Below are 15746 nucleotides of genomic sequence, written 5' to 3'. Positions count from 1 at the left end.
TAGGCAGTTATAGTACATAGGACCCAGATTAAAAGAGACATATAATTTAAAATAGCTCATGTTAATTAGGCATAACACATTCTAAACTTTTAAATCCCTGAGATGAAGTAGTTAATATGAAGTTTTTCAGCTTCATTAATGTGTACTTCATTGGTTGAGAATCTCAGAATATTTAGATAGAAATTGAGATTATTGTCCTATCTATGGAAAAAGAAAAGCATTGCCAAGACTACCAGCATCATAAACATGATTTTAGCAGGAGACTATAAAATATGTAAAAGCATAAACACCGGTGGACCCTCTTTTTTAGGTATAATTGTTAGCTAATCTAGTTAGTCCTCACATGACATAATTTGTTTATGACTTGAGTCAACGAATTAAACTAACAATAATTATACACTTCAATTATGCAAGGCTTTATTTGAGACACTGATATTCAGTAACAAACAAGATAGATATGGTCCATCCCTTCATGGTATTTATATTCTAGGAGCAAGAAAATAAATATTGTTTTGCATTAATGGAATAGTATTATGATTTGAGGAGCATATTACAGAAATATCCATTCTAGTCCAGTGTATCAGAAAGGGTCTTATGAGGAAAAATACTAAGACAAGACTTGAAGGAGGAGTAGAAACTGTTTGGGAAAAGAGGGCTAGGGCATAGTGTCCTTAGAAGAAACAGCATGTGAGACTTGGATGCCTCACTTGGCTGATTATCTTTCTGATTAATATAGCAGATCTATTAAAAGTTCCTCTCAACTCTTTGCCAATCTAATGTGCATTTCTCTATATACTTGACAGTAATGTAATTGTTTTTTTTCTTAAAAACATTCTGTGGTTCCAGATTTTCACAAAAGCATTACTTTTATTAAAAAGTCTTCTGTTCTAAAGTTGAGATGCTCAGTATGCATTTTCTGTTACCTATTTCTTTTTAGATTGGTCAGAAACTAATAGCTGGTCTTTTCATGTAAAATCCAAACTCCTTACAACTTTTATATTTTTCTGTACAACATTTGATATTGTATGATGCCATTATAATTTATTAGTGGTATTTGTAAAACCACTAATGTATGGACAATGAAACCACACATCCATGTAATTTTCTGTACTCACACAGTGTTGTGTGAGGAGAGCAGTGCTGGAGAAAGTTATTATATATATATATATATATATATATATATATATATATATATATATATATCATATCATATATACATATTATATATTTTTTCAGGTTACTGCAGATCAATAAACCAGAACACTAGACCTATGCTGTCTAATATGGTAGCCACTGGCCACATGTGACTATCCAGCACTTGAAACACAGCTAGTCTCTATTGAGATATGATGTATGTGTAAAATATTCCCTGGATTTCAAAGATTTAGTATAATAAAAGAGGAACGTTAATTTTCTCACTTATTTTTTAATAATAATTACATGTTGAAAACATTTTAGATTTATTGGATTTAAATATATTAAGTTAATAGCACTCATTACTTTTTACATATAAAAATGTGGCTACTAGATAATTACATGTGGATCATGTTTATGGCTCATGTTATACTTCTATTGGTTAGTAATGTTCTAGTCTTTATTTTGTATATGTAAGCAAGGTTGGGGTAAATCAGAAGACAAAACTAAACATGTGCTATGATTGTTAGTGAGCATCAGGGGTCATCAGTACTGGTTAGGGAATGTGTAATTTTTGATAGAATCAGTTACTGAAACAGATATATGGACACATTTTTGGGAATGGGGATTAGAAAAAAAACTTGATCAGATGCTGATCCCACCTAAGGGTAAGAGGCAGATCCCTAAAAATGCTATTTTTTAAAAAAACTAGACTATTGTTCTCAAGGAGCTCTTGCTGATTGATTTGCCCATGAAATATCTAGGCAAGCCCACAAGAATAAAATGTAGTACTATGTTAGAAGAAAGTTAATGTGAAGAAATAGAAGGTGAGACTTTTTGTAGATAAATTTCCTATATTCACATTTAGTATCAACAAGAGTAAGGAAGACACACTTTATAAAAAATACTTTGCAATTGTCTAACACTTTTAATCTTAAAGTACCTTAGTAATATCATCATGTTAATCATCTTGATTTCAACGTGAAATATTGAGTAGTGAGTGTTATTATCTCATTTTATGCATTAGATGTGTGTCAGTGAAGTAAAGGACTAGCCAAAATTAGAGAATTGTCATCAGAGCTCACATGCCAGGTTGGAAGAGGTTACATGGAATTATTTTCAGAAATCTTTAGTAGTGGGGATATACTTTGTGATGGAGCACTTGACTAGCCTGCGTGAGGACCTTGGTTTGATTTCCAGAACCACCAAAAAAGAAAAAAAAAATTAAGGATGGAATTACAAGGGATGTAGTAGAATGGCTCATTGCCACTTTATACATTTTCTTGTCTAATAGAATTGAAAAAATTATATAAGAGTTTTGTAAATTTGCATTGATTGAAATGTACCTGAAGGATTTAATATTTAAAGTAAGCAAGTACAGACTAATTCATTATATTTATTTGTTTGGGATTTATTTTTGGGGGATCTAGTTTGTTTAGAATAGAGATTACTTGTCTATTTAGACATAGTTAATTCATTCTACAAAGATCTATTGAGCATTCATTATTGCCAGACCATGAATATGGCATCGAGCCTGGCCTCAGGAAGCTTATAGTCTAGTAGAAAGAGGCAGATACATAAAAAAATGCCTGAAAGTATTCCAGGTGCTCTGATAAGAGAGTAGATCTAACACTGATAGAGCTCTTCCTATGTACCAGAAACTCTTTTATGTGTTTTTAAAAGAATAACAAATTATTAAAATAATTTTAAAATATGGAGTTTTGCTATGTTATTCTGGATGGTCTCAAACTCCTGAGCTCAAGTGAATTTCCTGTCTCAGCCTCTTGAATATCTGGGACTATGGGTACAAGTCACCACTCCTGGCTCAGTATAATAAATAATTTAACCTTCAGGAGAATCTCACTAGATAAGAAATTGAAATATTCCCATTCTACATATCCTAAAAACGTGCAAAAAGAGATTGGAGGTCATTTTAGCTAGTGAGTTGCAGAGCTTGGATTCAAACCTAGGCAAGCTTTACTCTTCACCACTGCCCAGAGATATGTGCAGTGCCACCTGAGTGGACAAAAAAAAAAATGCTTCATAATGAAAGTGACGCTTGATCTGAGTTTGGTGAAAGGATAAGGTGTTTATCAGGATGCCAAAAGGGAAGAATTCCTATTAAGATGGTAAAAAGAGCGAAGACATAGCCAAATGAAGCAGTATCTCAAAATGAAGAAGTTCAGGACAAATGAGAGGGGAAGGTAGAAAGGAGGAAATAGAGTAGGCCAACCAGAATCACAAGGAAGAAAAAAGTTGGTAAAGGAGGAAACTTGAAACTAACAAAGAGAGCTTGGCAGAATATCTAAGGATTCATTGACCAAACTGCCCACATTTCCCTTTAGCGTAGACAGCTGAGAAACTTAAAATTATTTAAGTCACTGATTGTGTGAACTTGGGCAAACCATTTTTCTTTTCATTTTTTATTAATGCAATATGATCATACATTATAATGTGATTCATTTAGACATATATGTACATGCACACAATTTGATCAATTTCATCCCTCAGCATCTTCCCTTAATCTCCCATCTTTCCTCCCCTGATCTGCTTGCTCAACTAGTCTTCCTCCTGGTTTTATAAGATCTCGTTTTAAGTTTTTTCCCTCTAGTTTCCATGTATGAGAGAAAACATACAATCATTGGCTTTCTGAGTCTGACCCATTTTGATCAATACAGTGCTATCCAGTTCCATCCATTTTCCTTCAAATGACATAATTTCATTTTTATTTATGGCTGAATGAAACCCTATTTTATATATGTATGTGTATATATACATATATATATATATATATATACACAAATGTAATGCACACATATACACATATATTATACATATTAAATGTATATATATATATATATGCCCTCATAAAACTATGTTATATATACATGAGTATATATAAATATAATATATAGATGTATTATTATATGTTACATGTATATATTATATTTATATATACATATGTATATATGCATATATATGTTGCTATCATATGACTATACATGTATTGCTATAATATGCCAACTTTAATCCTTTCAGAAAGATACTGAGGAGTGGTATAGTTGGGTAATATGGTGGTTTCATTCCCAGTCTTTGAGGAGTCTCCATATTGATTTCCATAGTGGTAATTTACAATTGGTGCAAATTATTTTAATTCTCTAGACCTCAATTTTATCATCAGATATAGTAAGGGCAAAGACAAAATGGTCTCTGTGTCCCTTTCCAGACGGGTCTCCAGCATGGGTCTCATGGTTTCAATTGGTTCTAGTGTGCAAAGAAGAGAATTTTGCATTTGTGAATGACATTTAGATTTGTATTTCAGAAAGATGACATTATTTTATAGAGAAATATTATGATAATTTTTTTACAAAAGGCAGCTTAAATTGTAATTATAATACTTACTTGGAACACTTCCACTTTGGGAATTTTACCTTGTACACCTTGGGAATAAGTACCCTCCATTCTTCCTATGTTTAACACCACTGCCTATCCATTGCTTCTGATATTCTCTTATTTCTCAATTGGAGGTGACCCCTTTTCTTTTCTCTTGTTCCTTTGGTGTATTTTCTGGCAACTATGTCTTCTGTAAGTCTGAGTTCCCCTGAGTTTTATTCTTAATTGTGTCAATTGAATTAACTGTCATCTGTATATAAATACCTTCCAATTAATTGCTTTAGTCCTATATTTCCAGTGCATATGGTGTCATCTAAAAATGACATGGCTAACACATAACTCTGCATCAACATTTTTCTAAAATCTTTCTTTTTTATTATAAAATCACAGTATTTTCTTTCTCAGTATAAAAAACCGAAAAGTACAGAGAAGCAAATAATATAATCATCCCCATATTCCATCATACCAAGAGCTAATCACTGTTACTATATTACTGTATAGTTTTCTAAGTTATTTTGTTTGTATGTATATAATACATATGTGTGCATCATTCATATTGTTTTGTAACTCTTCATGAACATCTTTGATAGGCAATTCCTGTGTTATCATTGGGAAATTATTTCTTACTTAGTTATATTACAAACTTTGCTTAGGTGAATTCTTATTGCTTGAACTACACTCATGGTACTTGCTCATGGTTGGTATTGTGGTTATTTGCACTTTAACTTCCCAAAAGGATTTCTTAATTTCTGAGACCAGATATTATATTTCTTTGTGTCTCTCATAAAATTTAGCATTGGATTTCCACATGGGAATCATTCAATAAATGCTTGTTGAATGAATGGAGAGATTATATGCTAAGCTTAGGTGACAAGGAAAATGATGGTAAATACCATTTATTAATAGAAAGAGGAGTGTGGTTTGAAAAAAAGGGAACATGATAAATATGACTTTAAACATATTAATTTGAGATGATATCTATCCTGATGTTGAAAATATTTTGAAATAAATTCTGGAAAATTTTAATTAGTTGCTTGTTAATGTCATCTTCGTAGATTCATGTAGTAGAGTGTTGGAATTAACTGAAGCTCCAATAACTTAAATTGATGACTACTATTCATATATATATGCATATATAAATATGTATATATATATACACAAATATATATTCACAAATATATATACACAAATATATATACACAAATATATATATATATATATATATATATATATATATATATATATATATATATATATGCCATGTTGAGGATCAAACCCAGGGCCTTCAGCATGCTGGCAGATACTCTCCTATGGAACTACACCCCCACATATTTTCCCAAATTCCTAATGCCTGGGCTAAGTAAGACTTTCCACTTCTAGTTTAGATTCAATCCAGGACAGAGAATTGGTACCTGATACCAAAAGAGCCAATCAGAGGGCTTCCAATGGAATAATGGAATACGGAATTGAGTTTTAACTACTCCAGACTCACTTTGTCTGATTTCTTGCATAGAAGAGATATAACCCAGAGGTTTGTGACATGTCCGACTATGCAGTTTGAAAAGCATACAATGCCAATCCATAGTAGAATAGTGAGAGATTCCATGATAATGTATAGAAACTTCAACATTATCCCTTTCCTCATTTTGATTCTCCCTCTCAGCCTCTGGTAAACACCTTTCTATTCTCTGTGTCTGAGATTGACTTTTTTAGATTCAACAAATGTGAGAGCCTACATTGTTTGTCTTTCTATACCTGACTTATTTCACTTAACATTGTGTCTTCTAGTACCATCCATGTTTTCATAAATGACAGAATTTCTTTTCTTTTTTAAGGCTGCACAGTATCCCATCATACAGATTTTCTTTGTTCATTCATCTGAGGATGGACATATTGGTTGCTTCCATTCTTGGCTATTGTGAAGAATAGCAGTTTTTGACATACCAATTTCAATCCCTATGGATATATACAGATAGATAGATAGATAGATAGATAGATAGATAGATAGATAGATATATTACTATATCATAAGGACAAAGGATCTGAACATCCATTTCTCAAAAGAAAACACATGAATGGCCAATAGATATATGAGAAAATGCTGAACATCACCAATCATCAGCAAAAATGCAAGTTAAAACAACAATAAGATGTTACTTCACAACTGTTTGAATGGCTATTATCAAAAACACAAGACAACAAGTGTTGTAAGAATGTGGAGAAAGGGAAACTCTTATACACTATTGTTCATGGGAATATAAATTAGCACAGCCATTACAGAATATAGTAGAAATGTTTCTCAAAAAAACTGTATTGGCTTTGAAGCTTTGTTGACAATCACTTGTCCATATATGTTTTGGGCTTATTTATGGAGTCCATTTTGTTCCATTGAGCAATCCCATGATGTCTTCATTTTTGTAGATTTACAGTAAAAGTTGGAATCAGTGTTATCTTTTCAACTTGTTCTTTTTAGAAGTTGTTTTGGTTATTTTAGGTAGTTTGCTTATCCACATGAATTTTAGAGTTGACTTATGAATTTCTACCAAAAAAAAAGCCAGCTGGTGTTTTGATTGGGGTTGCCATTTAACTACAGATCGATTTGGGAAGAATTGACATCTTAATGATATTGAGGGTTCTGCTCTGTGAATATAATATAGCTCTCCATTAATTAGGTCTTTTTATTTCTCTCAGCAATGTTTCTAATTTTCAGGGTGCAGGTCTTGAACATATTTAGTCAGATTTATCCCTAAGTTCTAAAGCAAAACCCTTCTGTTTATGTTTCTCAAAGCTCTGTGAATCTTAAAGTTTTCTTGTAAGTAGTAGTTCCACTCAATAATGAACCAGATGAATGTTTCAAAGAAATGCAAATTGGCCAGACAGACCAAAAAAGGTGTCCTAATATATCTCGATTTGTTCTTTAATCAGAATTGATGCAATTGAATTTTTTTCACATTAGGTGCATAGCAGGCTTATAAATGCTTTTGTACTGACTAGGCTTTAGCTATTGGCTCTTTGCTCTGTGTGTGTGTGTGTGTGTGTGTGTGTGTGTGTGTGTGTGCGTATGTGTGTGTGTACATGTGGGTCCCCACATCTGCCAGTATTTTTATCATTTTATAATTAAATTAGTGCTATCACACTTTTGGATTTTTGGTAGGAAAGATTCTAACATGGCTTCCAAGATTTTTCTTGCCTTCTGGTGTTTATTTTCTGTATACTTTCTTAGGACTGGTGATATAGCTCAGTGGGAGAGCACTTGCCTACCATGCATGAGGCCCTGGGTTTGATCTCTAGCACCCACACAAAAATCCCCTACAACAACAATAAGAAGAAGAAAAACAAAAAAACAAAATGACCCAAAGATTTCTGTATATTGATTGCCTTCCCATTAAGAGTGGTTTGGGCCTGTGAATTTTTTGGTTCATCATTCCCCTGATTAGGTTATATTATATGACAAACATGAAGAGATTTTGCAGAGATAATTAAGGTATCCAATCAGTTGATTTTTTTGAGTCAACAAAAAAGGGAGATTATCCTGGGTGGGCTTTCCTTGATCTGGTGGTAAAAGACCTTAAGAGAGAGATAGAGCCATTCCCAAGGAGAAATTTTTCCTGTTAGCCTCAAATAAACAAAACCTTGTTGTACAATGCCTGTGGAGAGGGTGAACCTCTAGAATTTGTAGATGCTAAAGACCTCAATTATATAACTGTAAGGAACTAAAATTGGCCAACAATCTTCTGAACAGGTTCAGAAGAAGATTCTGAGCTTCACAAGAGATACCTTGATTGAAGCCTTTTGAGCCCCTGAGTACACCCATCAAAGTAATGGTTGGGCTCCTGATTCATAGAAACAGATAATAAATGTGTGTGGTTTTACATGGCCAGGCTTGTGACAATTTGTTACACAGAAATTAATTATAATTTACACAATGGCTACTGTAGCTAGCTTTGGAATGTCTGCCATTGTATTGCTACAGCAGCCATAACAAAAGACTATAGCATGGATGACACAAACAGAGATTTATTTTCTCACAATTCTGGAGGCTAGGAATCCAAGGTCAAGGGGTTAGACAGTTTGGTTTCTTCTCAGGCCTTTCTTTGCTTGCACGTGACCACTTTCTCACTGTGTCCTCACACAGTCTTTCTTCTATGTGCACACATCTAAATCCTAATCTCTTGTAAGGACACCAGTCATATTGGATTAGGACCTATTCTGAGGACCTCACTTTAATTTCACTCTCTCTTTAAAGACCTTATCTCCAAACATGATTACATTCTGAGATACTAGAAGTTAGGTTTTCAACATTGAATGGCGGGGGTCACAGTGATATTTCATTGTGACTTTCTTTTTAGCTCCTGAACCTCTGCTACGTCCACATATTCATCAGGTTTTTGTCATACTATTGTGTTCCAGATACTTTCTGTTTACTTTTGTGGGGTGGGGGTGGGGTGTCAGGATTGAATTTGGGATCTTGTGCATGCTAGGAAAGAGCTCTACCACTGAGCTACACCCCAGCCCTTTTTCTTGTTCTTGACAGTTTTAGCTTCAGATTAACATGCAAAATCTTTGATGATTACATTCCAATCTTAATGGTCAATCAGCCCACAAGTAACAAAATCATCACCTTACATTTGTATATTTTTGACAACATTACAAGGTACTTTCATATGCATTCTTATTTGAAACTGAAGACAATATGGTGAAGCATGTCAGGTCAGTATTATTATTATGTACTCAAAATTTAGGAAAACACACTCTAAGAGGTGAAGGGGCTAGTTTTATATTATATAACACATGTCTTCTGAATCTAAGTCTAGTGCTCTATTCACTAGATTAACTATTGAGACAAACTGTCCTTACCCAAATAGCAGGATTCCCATTGAATATTTGTAACACCTTAGTCTCAGTTCATTTTGGATTAGGACCAAAATGAAATGCAGATTCTATAATTGTCCTCATCCCAACACCCCTGTTATGAACTCTGGGGGGGGGGTTTGTCTTTATGTGGAATAAGGCTTCCATGGTTCACAACCCATTATCCCATTTTCTTGTTATTTCTGTTGGAGAAATTTTTGTAAAGTAAGTCCACTTGAACCTTTTTATGGAAGGGACGTACATCAACTGAATTTGGGTTTATTTTAACATATATGCCAGTTTGGGGATACATAGTGAAATTGATTGCTTTAAACACATCTTGATGAGTTTGTAAACTTCTGTAGTAGGTGTTTTCTTCTTAATAGGCTTTGACTGTGTGATGTAGGTATACAATAATTATTGAATAAGCACAGTGCAGAAGCAAGTTAATGAATTCCTCTTAACAAAGGTGAACTGGATTGAATAAACTGAAAGATAAAAGGTAATAATGCAAATTCCATATGTATTTGGAGTTCTCATCTCTTTCCAGCAGTTTGATAAAGCCTAACAACATGGTATTATCTTTAGTTTTAGCAAGTTTTTGAGTAGCTGGTTATTCTTAAATTCACGTAAAATTTATCACAGTACTATAATTTCAATGTATGGATGCCGCAGTCTCTGGCTGGGCACAAATCACGAGTCTCCACACAGCTTGTAGATTCAAACAGCAATTCTTTATTCCCGAACTCACACTGGCCGTCTACAAACACGCTCTGGGGGAATCCACGTTCTCTGCCCAAATCCACTTCTCCCAAATCCACTACTCTGCCCAAATCCACCCCGCATGGGCTTCGGTCTCCCAAAATATACTGTCTGACCCTAAGCACTCAAGAGGAACTCAGCAGCAGGATACGCCCTATTCTAAAGGGGGAACACCCTAAACACGGATCCTGCCCTGGTCCTTGAGCAAGGTCACCTTTCAGAAGTCCTTCCACTAGACAGCATGGGAGTAAGCTGGCAAGGAATTTGTCATACCTACTTGGCTGATGGCTCCCAGCATCTCCCCCCTTCTGATTAATTAAACAACAAGTAATGTGGCTTAAGGACCGTGCCTGGTAGGTTGTCCAGTTCAACATATGGCTCTTACCCGTCATTGGAAAACTGACCTTTAGGCGTCAGCCTCCTGTCTTAGGTTGATACCACTGCAACTGGATCATACCCGTCACTGACTACCGGTCCAGCATACAGCCATACTTGTGGATAGGTCTATGCACCAGTGGGGGGGTGAGGTTCTTTGCCTCACCTCTGTAATGTGGCTTAAGGACCGTGCCTGGTAGGTTGTCCAATTCAACATATGGCTCTTACCCGTCATCGGAAAACTGACCTTTAGGCAACTGACCTTTAGGCGTCAGCCTCCTGTCTTAGGTTGATACCACTGCAATTGGATCATACCCGTCACTGACTACCGGTCCAGCATATAGCCATTGGCCCCCAAATTTAGACCATCACTAGCAGAAGGGAGGAGGATACAGAAATGCCACGACACCAAGCCAATTGACAGTTCCTTTGGAAAAATTGCATCATTGGTGACACCATCAGCAAAGATATGCCAGCATTACCACAATTTGCTGCACTAAACGTAGTTACATAGTCCAGGCAAGTTCTGTAAGCAGTTCAAAGGGGAGGAATCTATCAATCTGTCCGTCTCTTCCCAAAGTCCGTTTCCTCCCAAAGTAAGTTGACTCCTTGATTGAGCATACTTGTTGAGTTATATTCATTGGGATGAAGATAGGAATTCTGGCAATGATGCTAAAAAGACATTAACCTGAAAAGAATTATTAAATATAATGAAAAGGAAAGGTGAAAGTAAACAAACAGATCTGTTAACCTCCTTAAAAAACAATCCTTAACAGCTGTTTACCTGATTTAAATTAGTAAACAAGCAGATCTGTTAACCACCTTTAAAAACAATCCTTAACAGCTGTTTACTTAATTTAAATTAAGCCATTTAAATCACGTGAATAAAAAAAAATAATTCGGATCCATTTTCTCATGAGCGCTCCTCATATATGAAATATGGACATACGCACACACAGACATATAACACAAAACACAAATGTGCAAACAAACGTACAACACATAAGATAATAATAAAGGCCTTGTAGCTTTACCTAGGTGAAATCTCCATTGCAATGTTTAAAAACTCCACAGTCAAAAAATAAAACTGATCAAAAAAAAAAAAAAACCATTAACCTAGGTTTGTATGAGCTCAAAAAATAAAAATAGAACCTTATGATGTGGAAAAATGCAATAATAAAATAGATATTGAAAAAAGCATCCTGGTTAATCACAGTCGCAGATGTAAGAATGGCCAAGCTGGAGTTCTGGATATCAGCTGTTATGGATTTGAGTCAAATCATCTTCTTTTCGATCTGTAGAAATCGTTTTAGTTAGTCTTTCTGGAATCCAAATCGGTTGCTGTTCTCCTGTGGAAAAACAAAAAGAACCCCGACTCCAGAAAATCACTGGGTCAGGATCTTTCCATTGTCCTGTTAGAATATCTTTCCAAAGTACTTTAGTCTTATGTACATTTTTTGGATACATATGTCTTTCTGTAGCACTAAGTCCTGATGAATCCAAATTTAAAAAGTTTAGAGTAAAAAGGGTTATTTTAAGTTTATCTTTGGGGGATATATACCCCTTTCCAATTTTTAAGATTAACTAGGCTTCGAATGACGCAATCTTTCCTCCGTCATGAAGGCATCTTAACCACCTTCAATTTAACCTTTTAAAGCCTTTTAATTATCGTCTATACTGTACTTTTAAATGTACTTTTTCACCACCTACAGCTTCACTATTTTAAACGAGGCTTAGATTCTGTTTAAATCGCTTAATGTTAGTTTACATGACTGCCCTTCAACCAAAGGCCTTTTTTACTCCATTAAGAAGCTTTGTCTCAATCTGCCATGTACAAATACCTTTTTTTTTTCCTTTCTCAAGCTTTTAAAGTAAGTTTAGTTTCCTCAAAATCTTTTTAAATGGCATTTCACAACTTTTTACTTTACCACACAGAGATTATCTCATCTAGAAACATTTATTTTTCTATTAACCTTCCATATTAAAATATATTTTCACATCTTGAATCTTTTAATATTTCTTTTCTAGCCATTAACCCTTTTTATAAATTCACATTCTGAAATAACCCTTATAAAATTTCTGATTTAGACAAATTACTCTACTTTAATAGGATGAAATACTTTCATGTTTTTTTTATGGTACTATAATACTATAATTGAAACCCAACTGAAACTTCTTATACTCTTTGTATATAAATTACACCTGATAGAATCTTAACTCTTAGTAACCTTGTTTCAGCAAAGACACAGACCAAAGCAATAATTAAACTTTTTTCCATTTACCAATTTATGAAAACACACATAATGTTTAAATATATTACCTTATGGAACTTAATAAGTAAAGAGTACTTGATTTCATATTTAGTGGTTGATATTTTAACACTCTAGTTGTGTAAATTAATCAGATGTCTGTAAAAACCAAGATCTTAGACAAGCATAGTAAACAGAACTAGCCATCTCTTTCTTGTTGAAGAAAAATCCTTCTACAGGATACCATGATGGTCCCATTGATATATTTAACAACTTCTCGTTAAAAAGCCATGGGCTACATTTTTGTATTATATCAACATATGTCCTAACTGTTCTTGGTCTTACTGGGGTGCCTCCTTCTTTTAACAATTTCTCTTCCTTGGAGGTAAACAACTTTAAACCTTGAGTCAACCATTTTCCCCAGTTTGCCTGAGAAAGTTCTAGGAACAGGCAACTTGAAATAAAAACAAAATAAATCAAAACAAGAACGTATTGTTTTTTGAAATGGTCACCCATTCTCTCGCCTTTCCTCAGGGGCGAGCAATTTCACTTACCCCCAAGTTTCAGACGTTCCGCGTACGAGCCACCAAATGCCGCAGTCTCTGGCTGGGCACAAATCACGAGTCTCCACACAGCTTGTAGATTCAAACAGCAATTCTTTATTCCCGAACTCACACTGGCCGTCTACAAACACGCTCTGGGGGAATCCACGTTCTCTGCCCAAATCCACTTCTCCCAAATCCACTACTCTGCCCAAATCCACCCCGCATGGGCTTCGGTCTCCCAAAATATACTGTCTGACCCTAAGCACTCAAGAGGAACTCAGCAGCAGGATACGCCCTATTCTAAAGGGGGAACACCCTAATCTCCTATTATGCTACCATTTTTTCCAGTTTGCCTGAGAAATTTCTAGGGATAGGCAGCTTGAAAGAAAAACAAAATAAATCAAAAGAAGAACACATTGTTTTTTGGCTGATGGCTCCCAGCATATGGAAGTTGAAATAACAAGAGAGTAATATTGAGATCTAAGGTCCTACATCAGGGGGCTGGGGTTATAGCTCAGTGGCAGAGCACTTGCCTAGCACGTCTGAGGTACTGGGTTCAATTTTCAGCACCACACATAAACAAATGCAATAAAGGTCCATTGACAACTAAAAATATATATATTTTTAAAAAGATTGTAGATCAGTATACTTGTAAGCAAAGGGAGAAATATGTAGGGAAAAACATGTAACTACAGGTCCCCACACTCACCCCATCACTCCCTTAAAACATAGAACCCCCAAAGAGTGATTAAATGATTTCTAAGAGCAAACTCATTATTTTTCCAAAGAGGAGTCAGAAAATACAAGGAGAAAAGATACCAGACAGGAGATGTAAGAAGGTGGCCCCAGGCTGTAACAGTCTAGAAGGTAAAGAATGAATAGAAGACAGGCAAGGGGAAAAACTGGCTTGACCAGGGGTTTTTGTTGGGGGCTAGGGTGACAGAGTTGGGAAGACAGAATGGAGATTCTGAACTAGAGCAGTCACGCCAGAGTTTGGAATCAGTGTAACAGCGGTAAAGAGCTTGGGTGACAGAATCACACCGCTTGGAATCCTCTGCTTCTTACTAGTTCTGTAACCTTGGGCAACTTGCTTAACCTTTACACCTCAGTTTTGTCACTAGTAAAATGGAGATAATAATAAAGTATGCTTTGCGGAGTGGCTCTGAGAGTTAAGAGAGTTGGTAGTTCAGAGCTTGGCTAATAGTAAACAGTAAAATGTCAAACTGCTATATTTGTAGTTGTTATTCTTTCTCTTTCTTAGTATGCTGTACTCCATTAGGAAGGAGGAGAGTGATGAACAGTTTTGTGAGAAACTTGGACAGGCTTATTTTGAGGTGTGGGCTTCACTGCACTGCTTCCAGAGAATACCCTTTACCTGGGCCTTGCCATGAATATGAGAGACCAAGATCCAGGCTGTCAGGACAAACAGACGACCTCCTTGGCTAACCTGGGGCGGCTGCTCTGTTGTCCCTGTATACTTGACAGTTTTCACTTCTTCCTCTTGGGTACTAGAAGCCATGTGGGCTCACACCCGAGTTTCCCGGTTTCAGAGGCGTGAGGGCCATTTGGCAGTCATCCTGCTTCCAGGCCCAGCCTTGCCACGCATTGGCCAGGGAGTTCAGCTCTGACCCCACACTTGGTCCTAGCCCTAGCTCCCCCGGCCTCCCGCGCAGGCGCCGCCGGGGCCACCCCCGCCGCCATGTTTCCCCCGCCCGCGCGCTCCCTCCCACCACTCCCCCCTCCCCTCCCCAGCTGGGTTCCCGCCCCCCTCCCTTACCCCCCCCCCCCCCCCGCCCATCCCCTGGTGAGGTCAGGCGGAGGCACTGCCGCTGCGGCCGCAGCAGCTCCTCTCCCATTCCCAGGAAGCCTGGAACGGGGACTTTTGAAAATAACTGGAGCGGCTTTTGGGTTAGGGTCTGTGCTTTCCTCCTGCTTGAGGACAGGGTGAAGTGGCCTGGGCGAACAGGGGTGCAGAGGTACGGGTGCTGGTGCCTTGCAGCAGGAGCGAGCCTTGATTGCGCTGCGCTACTCGCTCTTCGGCCCTCGGAGCGCAGCAGCTGGCGGACGAGCGGCTGGGGCGCAGGGACGCGGCAAACAAGGTGAGGCAGGTTGCTGAAGTCACAGGGGTTCCATTAGCCGCTTCCCTGCCTCTGGGACCTGGCGGTGCTCGTGGTGCAAGGCAAAGAGTTGATCTGCATCAGGGACACTGGGGCGGGGAATCCGCTTCGCTCTGTGCGCACCCCCCTTTTGCCTTTTCTACCGCGTGCGCTCCCTTATCCCTGCATCTTTGCCAACTCCAGGTCCCTCTGACCCCGCCAGATACCTGGGTTCTTATAGGATCCTAGAACCCAGTTTTCCTGTGCTCTTTGTCATCTTTCCAAGATCTTCTCTGGGCTTCTAGGTCGCTGCCCTGATAGTCTGGGGTTCCGATGTCCAC

At 37.0% G+C, this 15746-nt stretch overlaps 1 protein-coding gene and 1 pseudogene across 1 annotated transcript in view; one reads left to right on the top strand and one right to left on the bottom strand.

Annotated features, from left to right (window-relative positions):
- The window catches only part of LOC143638647 (large ribosomal subunit protein uL15 pseudogene), a 175007-nt pseudogene extending 160179 nt beyond the window's left edge, over positions 1–14828 (bottom strand).
- Positions 14829–15128: 300 nt separating this feature from the next.
- The window catches only part of Klhl13 (kelch like family member 13), a 182222-nt gene continuing 181604 nt past the window's right edge, over positions 15129–15746 (top strand). The window contains exon 1 of the mRNA XM_077106678.1: positions 15129–15408. The gene's annotated coding sequence lies outside the window, so the exon portion shown is untranslated. The remainder of the gene's footprint in view (positions 15409–15746) is intronic.

Source organism: Callospermophilus lateralis, chromosome X, assembly GCF_048772815.1.
Source record: "Callospermophilus lateralis isolate mCalLat2 chromosome X, mCalLat2.hap1, whole genome shotgun sequence".
NCBI classification, from domain to species: Eukaryota; Metazoa; Chordata; class Mammalia; order Rodentia; family Sciuridae; genus Callospermophilus; species Callospermophilus lateralis.
Note: the sequence above shows the minus strand (reverse complement) of the source record. Positions and strands in the feature narration are given on the sequence as shown.